Below are 14,533 nucleotides of genomic sequence, written 5' to 3'. Positions count from 1 at the left end.
TACAGATTTTTATCATTATTACTCTTTATTTGGAAACAGTTTCTGGATCTCATCCCGTGGTGAGATCCACGGGGTGAGACCCACCACCTGTGGGGATGAGTATTGGGGTAGGATGCAATGCAGGCCGGGTAGCAGGCAAAGGCAGGGACCGGGGCGTGCCGACTTCCGGCATCGCAGACTGGTCCTCAGGACGTGGAATGTCACCTCTCTGGCAAGGAAGGAGCCTGAACTGGTGCTGAAAGTGGAGCGGTATCAACTAGATATAGTTGGGCTCACCTCCACACATAACATGGGCTCTGGTACCAAATTCCTGGAGAGGGGCTGGACTCTTTACTTTTCCGGAGCTGGCCAAGGCGACAGGCGCTGGGCAGGTGTGGGGAACTCACAAGTCCCCAGTTGAGTGTCGCCAATTTGAATTCTTCCCGGGGAATGAAAAGGTCGCCTCTATATGACTGCGAGCAGTGTTGTAGTCGAGTCACTAAACCTCGAGTCCGAGTCGAGTCTCGAGTCCCCAGTGTTCGAGTCCAAGTCCAAGTCCGAGTCACCAAAGAAAAGTCGAGTCGAGTCCGAGTCGAGTCCCCATTACCTGAGTCCGAGTCAAGTCCCTATTACCCTAGTCCGAGTCATCAAAGCTGAGTCTGAGTCGAGTTCCAAGATGGCTCCAGTGATCCACTCGGGCACAGTCAAAGATCTGACATACAAATAAAAAAGGTCTACATTAAACAAAAATGACACAGCTGTCACCATTTCAAAGGGAGTTTATTTACTTTGTGACACGATAGCCAAACAAATGCACACCCACACACTCGCACACATGCACGCGCAAGCATGCGCGCACACACACATTTTTAGAACAGTCTGAATTTCTTTGACATTCTGAACACTGGATGTGCTTCAAAACACATTTGATAGCTGTGAATAGTATGCTATTAGCAAATGGTGGAAACAGTATACAGAAGTAAGTTCCACAGCATACAATACATTCATAAAAACTAGTCAAAAGACATTGTCTCTCAGGAATAGTTAGGAACAAAAGGCTGGTGGCACTAGTTTTAAGCATACACGTTGCATTTCAAAAACATAAGATCTGACAGCATGGAACTACTCAACCTTGCACGGTGAGGCCTCATCAAAATGCCTCCATGACTAAATACCCTTTCAATGGGCGCACTGGAGGTAGGGATAGAGAATACCTGTGTGGCAATCTGATAGAGGGTAGGGAATTTGGATTTGTTTTGCTGCCAAAACCTGAGGCACGGGACTGAGTCAGAGTCCTGCTCAGCGATCAAGTTGAGGTATGCAGTCAACTGAGCCTGGCCAGACGGCTTCTTCTCGGTGGAGGAGGGAGTCCTCCTATAGTGGGAGAACATTCTCAACTGCTTCTCAGGAGGAGACTCTGAAAGTTCACCTTCCCCTGGTCCTGTTGCTTCCGCTGCATCTGCTGTTGATACCGCTTGCTTGTCACCCTCTGCCTTTATATACTCTGAAATGAGAGGGGGCATGGGGGACTCATTACAAATATGTTATTGACTAGGCCTACATGACAAATGACACGCCTATGTGCTTTATTGTAACACCTTCAATGATATAAACATCACAACAATCAAATAGTTAATCACTTAACTAACGTTAATCAAAACATTTCTCACCTTTGATCTCAGTCTTCAGCACATCTTTGACGTCACTGTCCAGCTGCACATCATGTTCTAGCCGCTGGAAGCCAAATGCTGGGTCCAACACAGATGCTATGAAGTAGGCATTGGTGAAAGGAAATTTGGTGGGGCCTCTTCCTTCAGCCGGCTCACATCCTGGTATCTTGACTGCACTGAAAACCTCTGCAAACCTTGTTTTCAAGGAGCTCTCCAGATCTCACCAGAGGCCCACAGTATCTGGCTTTTCCTCTTATTTCCTGCAGGTAACAGCGCAGAGTGAGGACACAGGGCACAATCACACTGACGGTGACAGTAGTCTCACCCTGAGTTAGGTTGGTTGCCTCTAAGAACGGATCAAGAACTTCGATCAGTTCTTTAAGCTGAGCATACTCTCGCGAGGATAAGATAAGGCTTTTGTGCCCCACTGATTCCAACACACTGGACAGCTTTTGCATGTCTAAATGCACATAAGCCTTCACCTGCTTCAGAGTGGAATTCCATCGTGTGGCATTCGCTGTTGGAATTGTTGCATCACCAGAACACGCTTCAAAGCAGTCTTTAAACGAGGTGCCACTGTGGAGGAGGTTGGCTGCACGGGATAGCTTTGCTAGGGTGCTTGACAGCCCACTGGTGTCTTTCAGACCATCTTTTATGACCAACTGCAGTGAATGTGTGAAGCATGATAGTCTCTGCATCTTACAGTTCTCAGCCAAAGTGTCATTGACTGTCTGTTGATCTTCTGGCATCAGGTCTTGCCATATTTCATCATCGTCCTCAAATGTGCTGGGATCATGAGCTTCAGCATCACAAGGATCCTCTAGGGGAAAGCTGGCCTGGAAAGCTTTTCTCATGTTGGATGCATTGTCAGTTATGACAAAGTTGATCTATTCCTTAATCAGGTATTCTTCAGCACAGCATTCAAACATCATTGCAATCTTCTCTCCTGAGTGTTTCCCATGCACTCTTTTGCAGGAAAGAAGATATGACTGAAGGCTGAGTTCCTGTTTTTTTTATCCATTGCCACTGTGTGTGCTGTCACTCCAAGGAATGACTGCATCTTTCGATCACTCCAAATGTCTGTGGTAACAGCAACACTCGATGCTTCTGCCAGCTGGTTCTTTATCTGTTCTTTCTTGACTTCCACCATTCCTGGAATGGTCACAGAGGAAATTGTGGATCTTGCTATGGGCCGGTACTGAGGGTCCAGGACATGCAGGAAGTGCTTGAAGTCCTCGTTGTCAACGATGGAGAGTGGCAAGCAGCACTTAATGATTAGATCTTTTACAAGGGCATCACTTATTGCCTTCTGACGTGGATGTTTGAGGTCGTACATCCTTTGCTGTCCATCATTTAAAAATGATGTGATAGTCTTCTGACCTGGAGCAGCTGGCATCACATCTGAAGCAGTGGAGGCACGGTATTCTTGGAACCTAGGGGAAGATAGGATACACACTTTAGCTTGCTGATGCCAAACTGTTTCAAGTAATCTTTCTCACAGCAAAAAATGTGTAACGTTATAGCTATAACAATATGCAATAAAAATACAAATGTTACACATTATACACATAGTGGTTTGAACCATAACCAGTTAAGTTACATATTTAGTTATCTATATAACTAACATTACCATATTAGTAGATTAACTAATGTAAACTAGCTGGATAAATGAAAAGTATGAGAAAAGATACATAATTTATGAGACTAACAGGACAGGGATTAATTAGCAAAACCCAGTCATTTAATTATTGATTTAAGTATGTTACATGCTACCTAGCTGAGCTTTAACTCTCTATCCTCCGTGAGTCTGTACGTTTATTCTGTATGGGTCAGGGAGGGTGTGATTTTGTTAGAAGACAGAGCCAGTTCATAGTACTGTTCAAAAGCTACGTCGCGCGTGTCTATTTTTAGAATTTGGCACACCCAATGCTGCATATATGCAAAGAAAAATATCCCCATATTTACAGTAGCCTATGCGGTGTCACCAATCACGATACGGTTCGGTAGTTTTCGGTACATGGGGGGGGGGGGGGTGCCACATCCGTCAAATCTTGTACCGTCTCCAGCTCTCAAGAAAACCAGTGGCGGCATCCACATTAGCTTTCTTCAATTAGTCCATTTAGCGAGTAATAACCTACAATTATTTTTATTTGCATTGTAAAGTTGTGCACATTTTATCAACATTATTTGTGGATGCATATAGGCTAGACTTCTTCCTTCTCCGCACTTGGAGAATATTCATGGCGGAGATCTGCAATGTGCGGATTTGTTATTGCTAGTTAAGATTAATGCTAACACGGTAGTTCAGAGTGGTGTGTTTTTTCCGTTAAGTGTATGCTACTTGGTAATTAGCTAAATGATAAATAAGAAAAATCAGTTTTAATCTCCCTATAACACGAAGACGCTGCGTGTTACTTACCAACTCATCATTAGTGAGATCGATGGCACGCTCGTACCGAAAGCGAACCGTACTGTGACTTTTCTGTGCAATGCTGCATTAGCATTCTAACAGTAACGTTACTTAACTTACCTATACAATCTCACTTGGTTCTAGTGATATGATATACCCACACGACCTAACCCAACATCTTGGACCAGTGGTTGAGTTACTTCAGAGGCTATTGTTACCGTAGCTAGATAGCTAGCTAGCTAACGGTAACTGATCACCAACCATATCATCAACTGACTGCATATCACTTACTTTTCTGGGTGCATCCTTGACAGATGTCTGTTGAAGTTTGAGGTTGTCCCGGTCTTCTCCTCAATAGTTCGTTTACATATCGAACATCTAGCAGTGATCTTGCTGGAATTTGTTGTAAAATCTGTGTAAGCAAAGCGCACAATTCGGGGCGTCTCTTTAGGCATCTTCGCGCTACTGAACATGACGGTATGCACGCCACGTGAATCCGCATGTAGGTGGAACACACGTGCCTGCCCTTACACGAAATTGAATAATGTTACAGTATTAATATAGCTATCAATATATTTTAACAGGGCCTATTATTTAAAAAAAATCTAACAAAAACAGTCTTTATCAATTAAAAAGTCAGAGTCCGGGTCTCCAACTTCCGAGTCCGAATGCAGTAAATTCGCGAGTCCGAGTCCAAGTCCGAGTCATCAGTGCTCAAGTCCAAGTCGAGTCACGAGTCATGACAATCAGGACTCGAGTCGGACTCGAGTCCGAGTCCTGGACTCGAGTACTACAACACTGACTGCGAGTCGCTGGAGGGAAGGCTCTGACTGTTGTGTGCGCTTATACACCGAATAGCAGTTTGGAATATCCAGCCTTCTTGGAGTCTCTGGGTGGTGTCATGGACAGGGCTCTGCCTGGGGACTCTATAGTTCTGCTGGAAGACTTCAACGCTCATGTGAGCTATGACGGAGAAACCTGGAGGGAAATGATTGGGAGAAGCAGCCTCCCCAATCGGAACCCGAGCGGTGCCTTGTTATTGGACTTTTGTGCGAGTAATGGATTGGCCATGACAAACACCATGTTCGAACATAAGGTAGTTCATAAGAGTACTTGGTACCAGAACACATTAGGCCAAAGCTCAATGATAGACTTTGTGGTCGTATCATCAGATCTGCAGCTGTATGTTTTGGACACTCGGGTAAAGAGAGGAGCAGAGCCGTCAACTCACCACCTGGGGATGAATTGGATCAGATGGCGGTGAAGGCTGCCAGACAGACCTGGCTAAACCAAACGTGTAGTGAGGGTGACCTGGGAACGTCTGGCGGAGGCCCCTGTCTGTGACGTCTTCAATTCCCACCTCCGGAAGAAGTTCTCATGTATCCCGAGGGAGGCTGGGGACATGGAGTCTGAGTGGGCCATGTTCAAAGCCTCAATTGCACATGCCGCAGGTAGGAGCTGTGGTCATAAGTCATCTCGCCTGTCAAGGTGGAAACCTAAGAACCCGCTGGTGGACTCGGCGGTGAGGGACGCTGTGAGGCTGAAGAAGGAGGCCTTTTGGGCTTTGTTGGCCCTGGGATCTTCTGAAGCAGCAGACAGGTACCAGGAGGCCGCTTGGTTGGCCCTGGGATCTCCTGAAGCAGCAGACTGGTACCAGGAAGCCGGAAGGGCTGTGGGTTCGGTGGTCATTGAAGTAAAAACATGGGTGTGGGAGGAATTTGGCGAGGCTATGGAGGAGGACTTTCATTTGGCCTCAAGGAAGTTCTGGCAAACCATCCGGTGACTCAGGAAAGGGAAGCAGGGCTTGACTCAGGCTGTGTTCAGCCAGGGAGGGGAACTGCTGACCCAGACTGGGGATGTTGTCAGGCAGTGGAAAGAATACTTTGAGGAGATCCTGAACCCGGCTAACACTTCCTCAGTGGAGGAGGTAGAGTCTGAAGACTCGGGAGAAGCCCCACTCATATCCCTGGCAGAGGTCTCTGAGGTAGTTAAGAAGCTTCTCGGTGGCAAGGCACTGGGTGTGGATGAGATTCGCCCTGAGATGCTGAAGGCTCTGAACATTGTTGGGCTGTCTTGGCTGACACGCCTCTTCGGTGTCACGTGGAGGTCGGGAACAGTACCTGTGGAGTGGCAGACTGGGGTGATGGTTCCCATATTTAAAAAAGGGGACCGGAGGGTGTGCTGCAATTATCGGGGCATCACACTGCTCAGCCTCCCTGGGAAAGTCTACTCTAGGGTGCTGAAAAGGAGGCTCCGACTGATTGTTGAACCTAGGATCTGGGAGGAACAATGCAGATTCCGTCCTGGCTGTGGAACAACGGACCAACTCCTTACCCTTGCAGAAGTGCTGAGGGAGGCATGGGAGTTTGACCAGCCAGTCTACATGTGTTTTGTGGACTTGGAGAAGGCTTATGACGTGTACCCCAGGGCACTCTGTGGAAGGTACTGCGGGTGGGAGTATGGGGTACCAGGGCAGTTGCTACAAGCCATCCTGTCCTTGTATAACCAAAGTGAGAGCTGTGTCCGCATTCTTGGTACAAAGTCAAACATGTTTGCGGTGGAAGTCGGACTCCACTAAGGTTGTCCCTTGTCTCCAATTCTGTTTGTGATATTCATGGACAGGATCTCAAGGCGCATCCAAGGTGAGGAGTGTGGCTGTTTTGGGAACCTCAGAATTGCATCTCTGCTGTCGCAGAGGATATGGTTTTGTTGGCTTCATAAGAACGCGACCTCCAGCACACATTGGGGCGGTTTGCAGCTGAGTGTGATATGGCTCTCTACCAAAAAATGGTGGATTTCTGCCTCCAAGTTGGGAATAAGTTGTTGCCTCAAGTGAAGGAGTTCAAGTATCTCGGGGTCTTGTTCACAAGTGAGGGTACGACAGAGCGGGAGATTGACAGGCAGATTGATACAGCATCAGCAGTAATGCGATGTTGTTCCAGACCATTGTGGTGAAGAGGGAGCTGAGCCGGAAGGCAAAGCTCTCAATTTACCAGTCAGTCTTCGTTCCAACCCTCACCTATGGTCATGAGCTTTGGGTAGTGACCGAAAGGGTGAAATCTTAGATACAAGCGGCTAAATGAGTTTTCTCCGTAGGGTGTCTGGGCTAGCCTTAGAGATAGGATGTAGAGCTCGGACATCCGAAGTGAGCTCAGAGTAGAGCTGCTGCTCCTTCACGTCGAAAGGAGCCAGTTGAGGTGGTTCTTGCATCTGATTGGGATGCCTCCTGGGTGCCTTCCTTTGGAGGTTTTCCGGGCACATCCAACTAAGGGATCCCAAGGCGTTCCCAGGCCAGATTGGACATGTAGTCCCTCCAGAGAGTTCTGGGTCTACCCCAGGAGATGCTGGAGGGCGTTGTTGAGGAGGGGGACATCTGAAGTGCCCTACTTAGCTTGCTGCTACCACATCCCGACCCCGGAGAAGCGGCTGATGATGAGATGAGATGAGTTTCTGGATCTCAGAAACCATATGGCCAGTGAATGCCAAACTCGGCAGACAGGTTGGAAATCTCACAAGTAACTCAGTACACAATATATTTGAAAATCTGCCAGATGCACCACCGGATTTACCATACAGGCAATCTGGGCATGTGCTTAGGGGCCCCTGAGTGCAAAAGGGCCCTCTGCGATGGGAGAAAAAAAATGCATTTTTTTTATGTCAGGCTACACTGAAATATGATGCAAAGATTGACCCATTCTCTTATACAATAAGAATTAAATAAAAGTTGTTTCCAAGAAAATAAGTCACATGTTTGATTGTTTTATTGGTGAGATGGCTGGGCAGGTGGTGAATGGTGAGCAAGCGGCAATACACTATTGACTAACGGTCAAGGTGGGTGGGCATACAGAGCAGAAGGCTTACACTGTACAGATTCAAGATAAATTTTTCTTAAGACAAGTAAAGGTTAAAAACAGTGGAATTAATTTTTACCTGACCCACAATCAGTTAGGTTGTATCAGTGAGAAGTGTGTAGGAAAACATGCCAAGCAGCAGAAAATGGACAGCGTTAACCAAAAGCCCAGTGCGGCTTCCAAAAGAGAGAAAAGACAGGAAAAGGACGTGAAAGAAGCGGCCACAACAAAAAATGTCCCGCTAACAAAGCTAAACAAAGTGAAGGAAATTCTGACCAAGGATGTCAAGCTGGCAAGCAGTAATGATAGCTGGGAAGTGCCTACCGTCGGTTGCAGCACTGCACAGCTGGATTTTGAGGACTTGAACATAGACTTTGCAAAGAAAAGCTCAAGAAACAAGAACTTCTATATGTATTAAACATTTAATTATTCTGTTTGTGCATTGAGCAGTATTATCTGTTGTAATTGTGTGTTGCTGTTTAATTCTTGGATGACTTTATATAGCAGTACTCCAATACAATATAGCAGTATCACACCACAGTGTGATGCTGCTATATTGTATTGGAGTCAGTTTGTCAAGTCCAGTTCTGTGTGAAGTTGCCTAGCTCACTTAATGAGCCTTATTTTGAAACCTGCTTTCATCTGTGCTGTGTGATTACCTTAGGATGGGATTGTTGTAAGCCTATTCCTAGTAAGTCACATTATTATGTATCAGTAATAACTGGTGTGCTATGAAGCTGGAAATTGAAGGTGTGTTGATGAATGTTATCAGCGTATATGCCCCACAAATTGGGTGTGAGATGGAAGAGAAAAAAGAATCCTTGAGTGTATTTGATGAAGTGGTGGAGAGTGAACCCAAGGAGGACAGAGTGGTGATTGGAGTGGACTTCAATGGGCATGTTGGTGAAGGGAAAAGAGGTGATGAGGAAGTGATGGGCAGGTATGGTGTTAAGGAGAGGAATGTGGAAGAACAGATGGTGGTGGATTTTGCAAAACGGATGGAAATAGTTGTGGTGAATACATATTTCAAGAAGAGGGAGGAACACAGGGTGACGTATAAGAGTGAAGGAACGCATACACATGTGGACTACTATATCTTATGTAGAAGGCGCGATCTGAAAGGGATTGGTAACTGCAAGGTGGTGACAGGGGAGAACATCGCTAGGCAGCATCGGATGGCGGTTTGTAGGGTGACTTTGGAGATCAAGAAGAGGAAGAGCATGAAGGCACAGCCAAGGATCAAATGGTGGAATCTGAAAATGAAGACTGTTGTGTGGAGTTCACGGAGGAGTTAAAACAGGCACTGGGTGGTAGTGAAGCGCTACCGGATGGCTTGGCAAGCACTACAGAAATAGTGAGGGAGACAGATAGGACGGTACGTGGTGTATCACCTTGACAGACAAAGAAAGACAAGGAGACTCGGTGGTGGGATGAGGAAGTACAGCAAAGTATACAGAGGAAGAAGTTGGCAAAGAAGAAGTGGGATAGTCCAAGAGATGAAGAAAGTAGACAAGAGTACAAGGAGATGCAGTGTAAAGTGAAGAGAGAGGTGGCGCAGGCAAAGGAAAAGGTGAATATTGAGTTGTATGAGAGGTTTCACACTAAGGAAGGAGAAAAGGACTTGTACCGATTGGGAGGGACCAAGCTGGGAAGGATGTGCAGCAGGTTAGGGTGATCAAGGATAGAGATGGAAATGTGCTGCCAAGCGAGGAGAATGTCTTGAGAAGGTGGAAGGAGTACTCTGAGGGGCTGATGAATGAAGAAAATGAGAGAGAGAGAAGGTTGGATGATGTGGGGATAGTGAATCAGGAAGTGTGGTGGATTAGCAAGGAGGAAGTGATGGCAGCTATGAAGAGGATGAAGAGTGATGACATACCTGTGGAGGCATGGAGATGTTTAGGAGAGATGGCAGCAGAGTTTTTAACTAGATTATTTAACACAATCTTGGAAAGTGAGAGGATGCCTGAGGAGTGGAGAAGAAGCATACTGGTACCGATTTTCAAGAACAAGGGTGATATGCAGAACTGTAGCACCTACAGAGGTATAAAGGTATATTGATCAGCCACAGCATGACGATACGGGAAAGAGTAGTGGAAGCTAAGTTAAGAGGAGAGGTGACAATTAGCAAGCAGCAGTATGGTTTCATGCCACGAAAGAGTGTCACAGATGTGATGTTTGATTTGAAAATGTTGATGGAGAAGTATAGAGAAGGTCAGAAGGAGTTACATTGTGTCTTTGTAGATTTAGAGAAAGCATACGACAGGGTGCTGAGAGAGGAGGTGTGGTATTGTATGAGGAAGTCGGGAGTGGCAGAGAAGTATGTAAGAATGGTGCATGATATGTATGAAGGCAGTGTGACAGTGGTCAGGTGTGTGGTTTGAATGACAGATGGGTTCAAGGTGGAGGTGGGATTACATCAACGATTGGATCTGAGCCTTTCTTGTTTGCAGTGGTGATGGACAGGTTGATGGAGGAGATCAGGCAGGAGTCTCCATGGACTATGTTTGCGGATGACATTGTGAAATGTAGAGAGAGTTGGGAGCAGGTTGAGGAGAGCCTGGAGATTTGTGACAGAAGGGTACCAGCAAGAGTTGAAGGGCAGGTTTACAAGATGGTTGTGAGACCAGCTATGTTATATGGTTTGGAGACAGTGGCACTGATAAAAAGACAGGAGGCGGAGCTGGAGGTGGCAGACTTGAAGATGATAAGATTTTCACTGGGAGTGATGAAGAAGGACAGGATTAGGAATGAGTATATTAGAGGGACAACTCAGGTTGGACGGTTTGGAGACAAAGCAAGAGAGGCAAAATTGAGATGGTTTGGACATGTGTGGAGGAGAGATGCTGGGTATATTGGGAGAAGGACGCTGAATATAGAGCTGCCAGGGAAGAGGAAAAGAGGAAGGCCAAAGAGGAGGTTTGTGGATGTGGTGATGGAAGACATGCAGGTGGTTGGCATGACAGAGGAAGATGCAGAGGATAGGAAGAGATGGAAATGGTCCACTGTGCCGACCGCTAATGGGAGCCGCTGAAAGTAGTGGTAGCAATAGAAGATTCATTTAAAGCACTAGTCACTAAAATGTAGAAACTTGTACTTATTTTTCAATTGTAAAGACTCTGAGTGGCTGTTCCAGCTAGAAAAGCGCTATAAAAATGCAGCTTGATTGATTGATTGATTGATTGATTGATTGTTTTTTTAAACACTAGTCACTATTCTGACGGCCACTAGTTGCTATTATAAATTCACTAGTTGCTAAAACATAGATATTAGGTCTATTAGAATGAGCACTAATTACTAATTTGATCATCACTCATCACTTTTCTCTTTTACCAGTAACAATTCAATAAACACAAGTTTTTATTTTATTTACTAGTATCTTAAAAGGCACTCGTCATTATTCTAGTGGTATATTTTTTTAATAACTAGTAACTCCAAATCCAATACTAGTGATTTATTTTTAGTGACTAGTGTCTAAGCTGCCCTGCCAGCTAAATGCAAACCACTATAAAGTACATGACTGAGGTGGTCAGGAACTAGTCACTACAAATTAAACACTACTACTTGTTCTTCTGAACACTAGTCACGATTCTGGCAGTCACTTGTCGCTATTGTGAAACTACTAGTTAGTAAAAAAAAATAGATACTGAATTTAAACATACATTTTTATTTGTCTCTACAACAATTCTATTAGTAAATATTAGTCACTAGTAACTGCGTATTTCTGCTAGTTGTTGTTCCAGTACTAACTAGTGAATGTCCCACAGTTGCTTGTTGCTTTTGAATAAAACCTAGTAGATTTTCAAGTCACTAGTTGCTGTTCAATTTGACATTATTAACTTTTTCATTTGACCTGTCAAATATCAAATTGTGACATCAAAATCTAGTCGTGATTGGTCACATTCACAGAAGGCTGAATCAGTTCATCTGGACACAACGTTTACTGATAGAAACGTTTCATCATCATGTAAGGTGACCTCTTCAGTCTAAAAAGTGAAGCGGTTAATGAACATCTTAGTATCTCATGTGATGCCCCACAGTTCAGCTGATGACACTGTCAATAAATCCAACCATGTTGTAGATACTGTACTGTACATGATGTATATACTGTACAGTACATGTTGTATATACTGGACTGTGCATGATGTACAGGTGCATCTCAAAAAATTAGAATATTGTGGAGACATTCATTATTTTCCGTAATTTAATTCAAAAGGTGAAACTTTCATATATTCTAGATTCATTACACATAAAGTGAAATATGTCAAGCCTTTTTTGTTGTAATCTTGATGATTACGGCTTACTACTCATGAAAATCAAAAACCCAGTATCTCAAAATATTAGAATATTACATAACACCAATCAGAAAAAGGATTTATAATACAGAAATGTCGACCTTCTGAAAAGTATGTTCATTTATGCACTCAATACTTGGTTGAGGCTCCTTTTGCACGAATTACTGCATCAATGCGGCGTGGCATGGAGGCAGTCAGCCCTGTGGCACTGCTGAGGTGTTATGGAAGCCCAGGTTGCTTTGATAGCGGCCTTCAGCTCGTCTGCATTGTTGGGTCTGGTGTCTTTCATATTCCTCTTGACAATGGTTCAGGTCAGGCGAGTTGGCTGGCCAATCAAGCACAGTAATACCATGGTAGTTTTGGCACTGTGGGCAGGTGCCAAGTCTGCTGGAAAACAAGGATAGACTCTAATATTTTTAAGCACTGGCCCCATGGGCCACCAAGAACCTAAATTTGGTGGCCAAGCCCCTAAATTTGGTGACCAAAGTACATTTTTGGTGGCCCAAATGTCAAAACACAGAAAAGGCAATTCAACACAACTTAACACTGTGACACATCAACAAATGAAAAAACATAACTATTTATTTAAACTGAAAACTCAAGTTCATTTGTAAACATACATACATAGACTCTGTCTCTTAGTTCAGTCTCTTTTTAGCACCCCCCCTCCATGCCTCTGCCTCATACACGCTCTCTCTCGCTATCTCCATCCCTGCCTCCCTCCCTCCCAGCATTGTGCCTGTCAGTCATGTCTGCAATAAAAACATTACATAAAGCAGTAGAAAACCTATAACACATACTTCTAACTGTAGCCAAAATTGTCAAAATACATGGGCAGGATGAAATTTTTTTTTTTATTATTTAAATTGAAAACTCAAGTTTTTGTAAACATATGGCACATACACTCACTGGCCACATTATTAGGTACACCTTGCTAGTACTGGGTTGGACCCCCTTTTGCCTTCAGAACTGCCTTAATCCTTCGTGGCATAGATTCAACAAGGTACTGGAAACATTCCTCAGAGAGTTTGGTCCGTATTGACATGACAGCATCACGCAGCTGCTGCAGATTTGTCGGCTGCACATCCATGATGCGAATCTCCCGGTCCACCACATCCCAAAGGTGCTCTATTGGATTGAGATCTGGTGACTGTGGAGGCCATTTGAGTACAGTGAACTCATTGTCATGTTCAAGAAACCAGTCTGAGATGATTCGAGCTTTATGACATGGCGCGTTATCCTGCTGGAAGTAGCCATCAGAAGATGGGAACACTGTGGTCATAAAGGGATGGACATGTTCAGCAACAATACTCAGGTAGGCTGTGGCGTTGACACGATGCTCAATTGGTACTAAGGGGCCCAAAGTGTGCCAAGAAAATATCCCCCACACCATTACACCACCACCACCAGCCTGAACCGTTGATACAAGGCAGGATGGATCCATGCTTTCATGTTATTGACGCCAAATTCTGACCCTACCATCCGAATGTCGCAGCAGAAATCGAGACTCGTCAGACCAGGCAACGTTTTTCCAATCTTCTGTTGTCCAATTTTGGTGAGCCTGTGCGAATTGTAGCCTCAGTTTCCTGTTCTTAGCTGACAGGAGTGGCACCCGGTGTGGTCTTCTGCTGCTGTAGCCCATCTGCCTCAAGGTTCGACGTGTTGTGCGTTCAGAGATGCTCTTCTGCATACCTCGGTTGTAATGAGTGGTTATTTGAGTTACTGTTGCCTTTCTATCAGCTCGAACAAGTCTGGCCATTCTCCTCTGACCTCTAGCATCAACAAGGCATTTTCGCCCACAGAACTGCCGCTCACGGGATATTTTCTCTTTTTCGGACCATTCTCTGTAAACCCTAGAGATGGTTGTGCGTGAAAATCCCAGTAGATCAGCAGTTTCTGAAATACTCAGACCAGCCCGTCTGGCACCAACAACCATGCCATGTTCAAAGTCACTTAAATCACCTTTCTTCCCCGTTCTGATGCTCGGTTTGAACTGCAGCAGATCGTCTTGACCATGTCTACATGCCTAAATGCATTGAGTTGCTGCCATGTGATTGGCTGATTAGAAATTTGCGTTAACGAGCAGTTGGACAGGTGTGCCTAATAAAGTGGCCAGTGAGTGTATATTCTCTCACAGTCTCAGTTCAGTCTTTTTCACATCCCTCTGCCTCATATACTCTCTTGCTTGCTTGCTCCCTCCCTCCCAGCATTGTCCCGGCGTCAGTCATGTGTGCAATAAAAACATTACAAAAAGCAGTAGAATTGTAATCCGCAAGAACCGAAATATAGCGGGCTTGGTACAGCTTCTCCAGTGTTGGTTCCCAGATGTCA

The 14,533-nt window shown here is 45.0% G+C and overlaps 1 protein-coding gene across 3 annotated transcripts in view; it reads right to left on the bottom strand.

Annotated features, from left to right (window-relative positions):
• The window catches only part of pam (peptidylglycine alpha-amidating monooxygenase), a 303,428-nt gene that overhangs the window by 281,817 nt on the left and 7,078 nt on the right, over positions 1 to 14,533 (bottom strand). The gene's annotated exons all lie outside the window — the stretch shown is intronic.

The sequence above is a fragment of the Lampris incognitus genome, chromosome 12, assembly GCF_029633865.1.
Source record: "Lampris incognitus isolate fLamInc1 chromosome 12, fLamInc1.hap2, whole genome shotgun sequence".
In the NCBI taxonomy this organism is placed as follows: Eukaryota; Metazoa; Chordata; class Actinopteri; order Lampriformes; family Lampridae; genus Lampris; species Lampris incognitus.
Note: the sequence above shows the minus strand (reverse complement) of the source record. Positions and strands in the feature narration are given on the sequence as shown.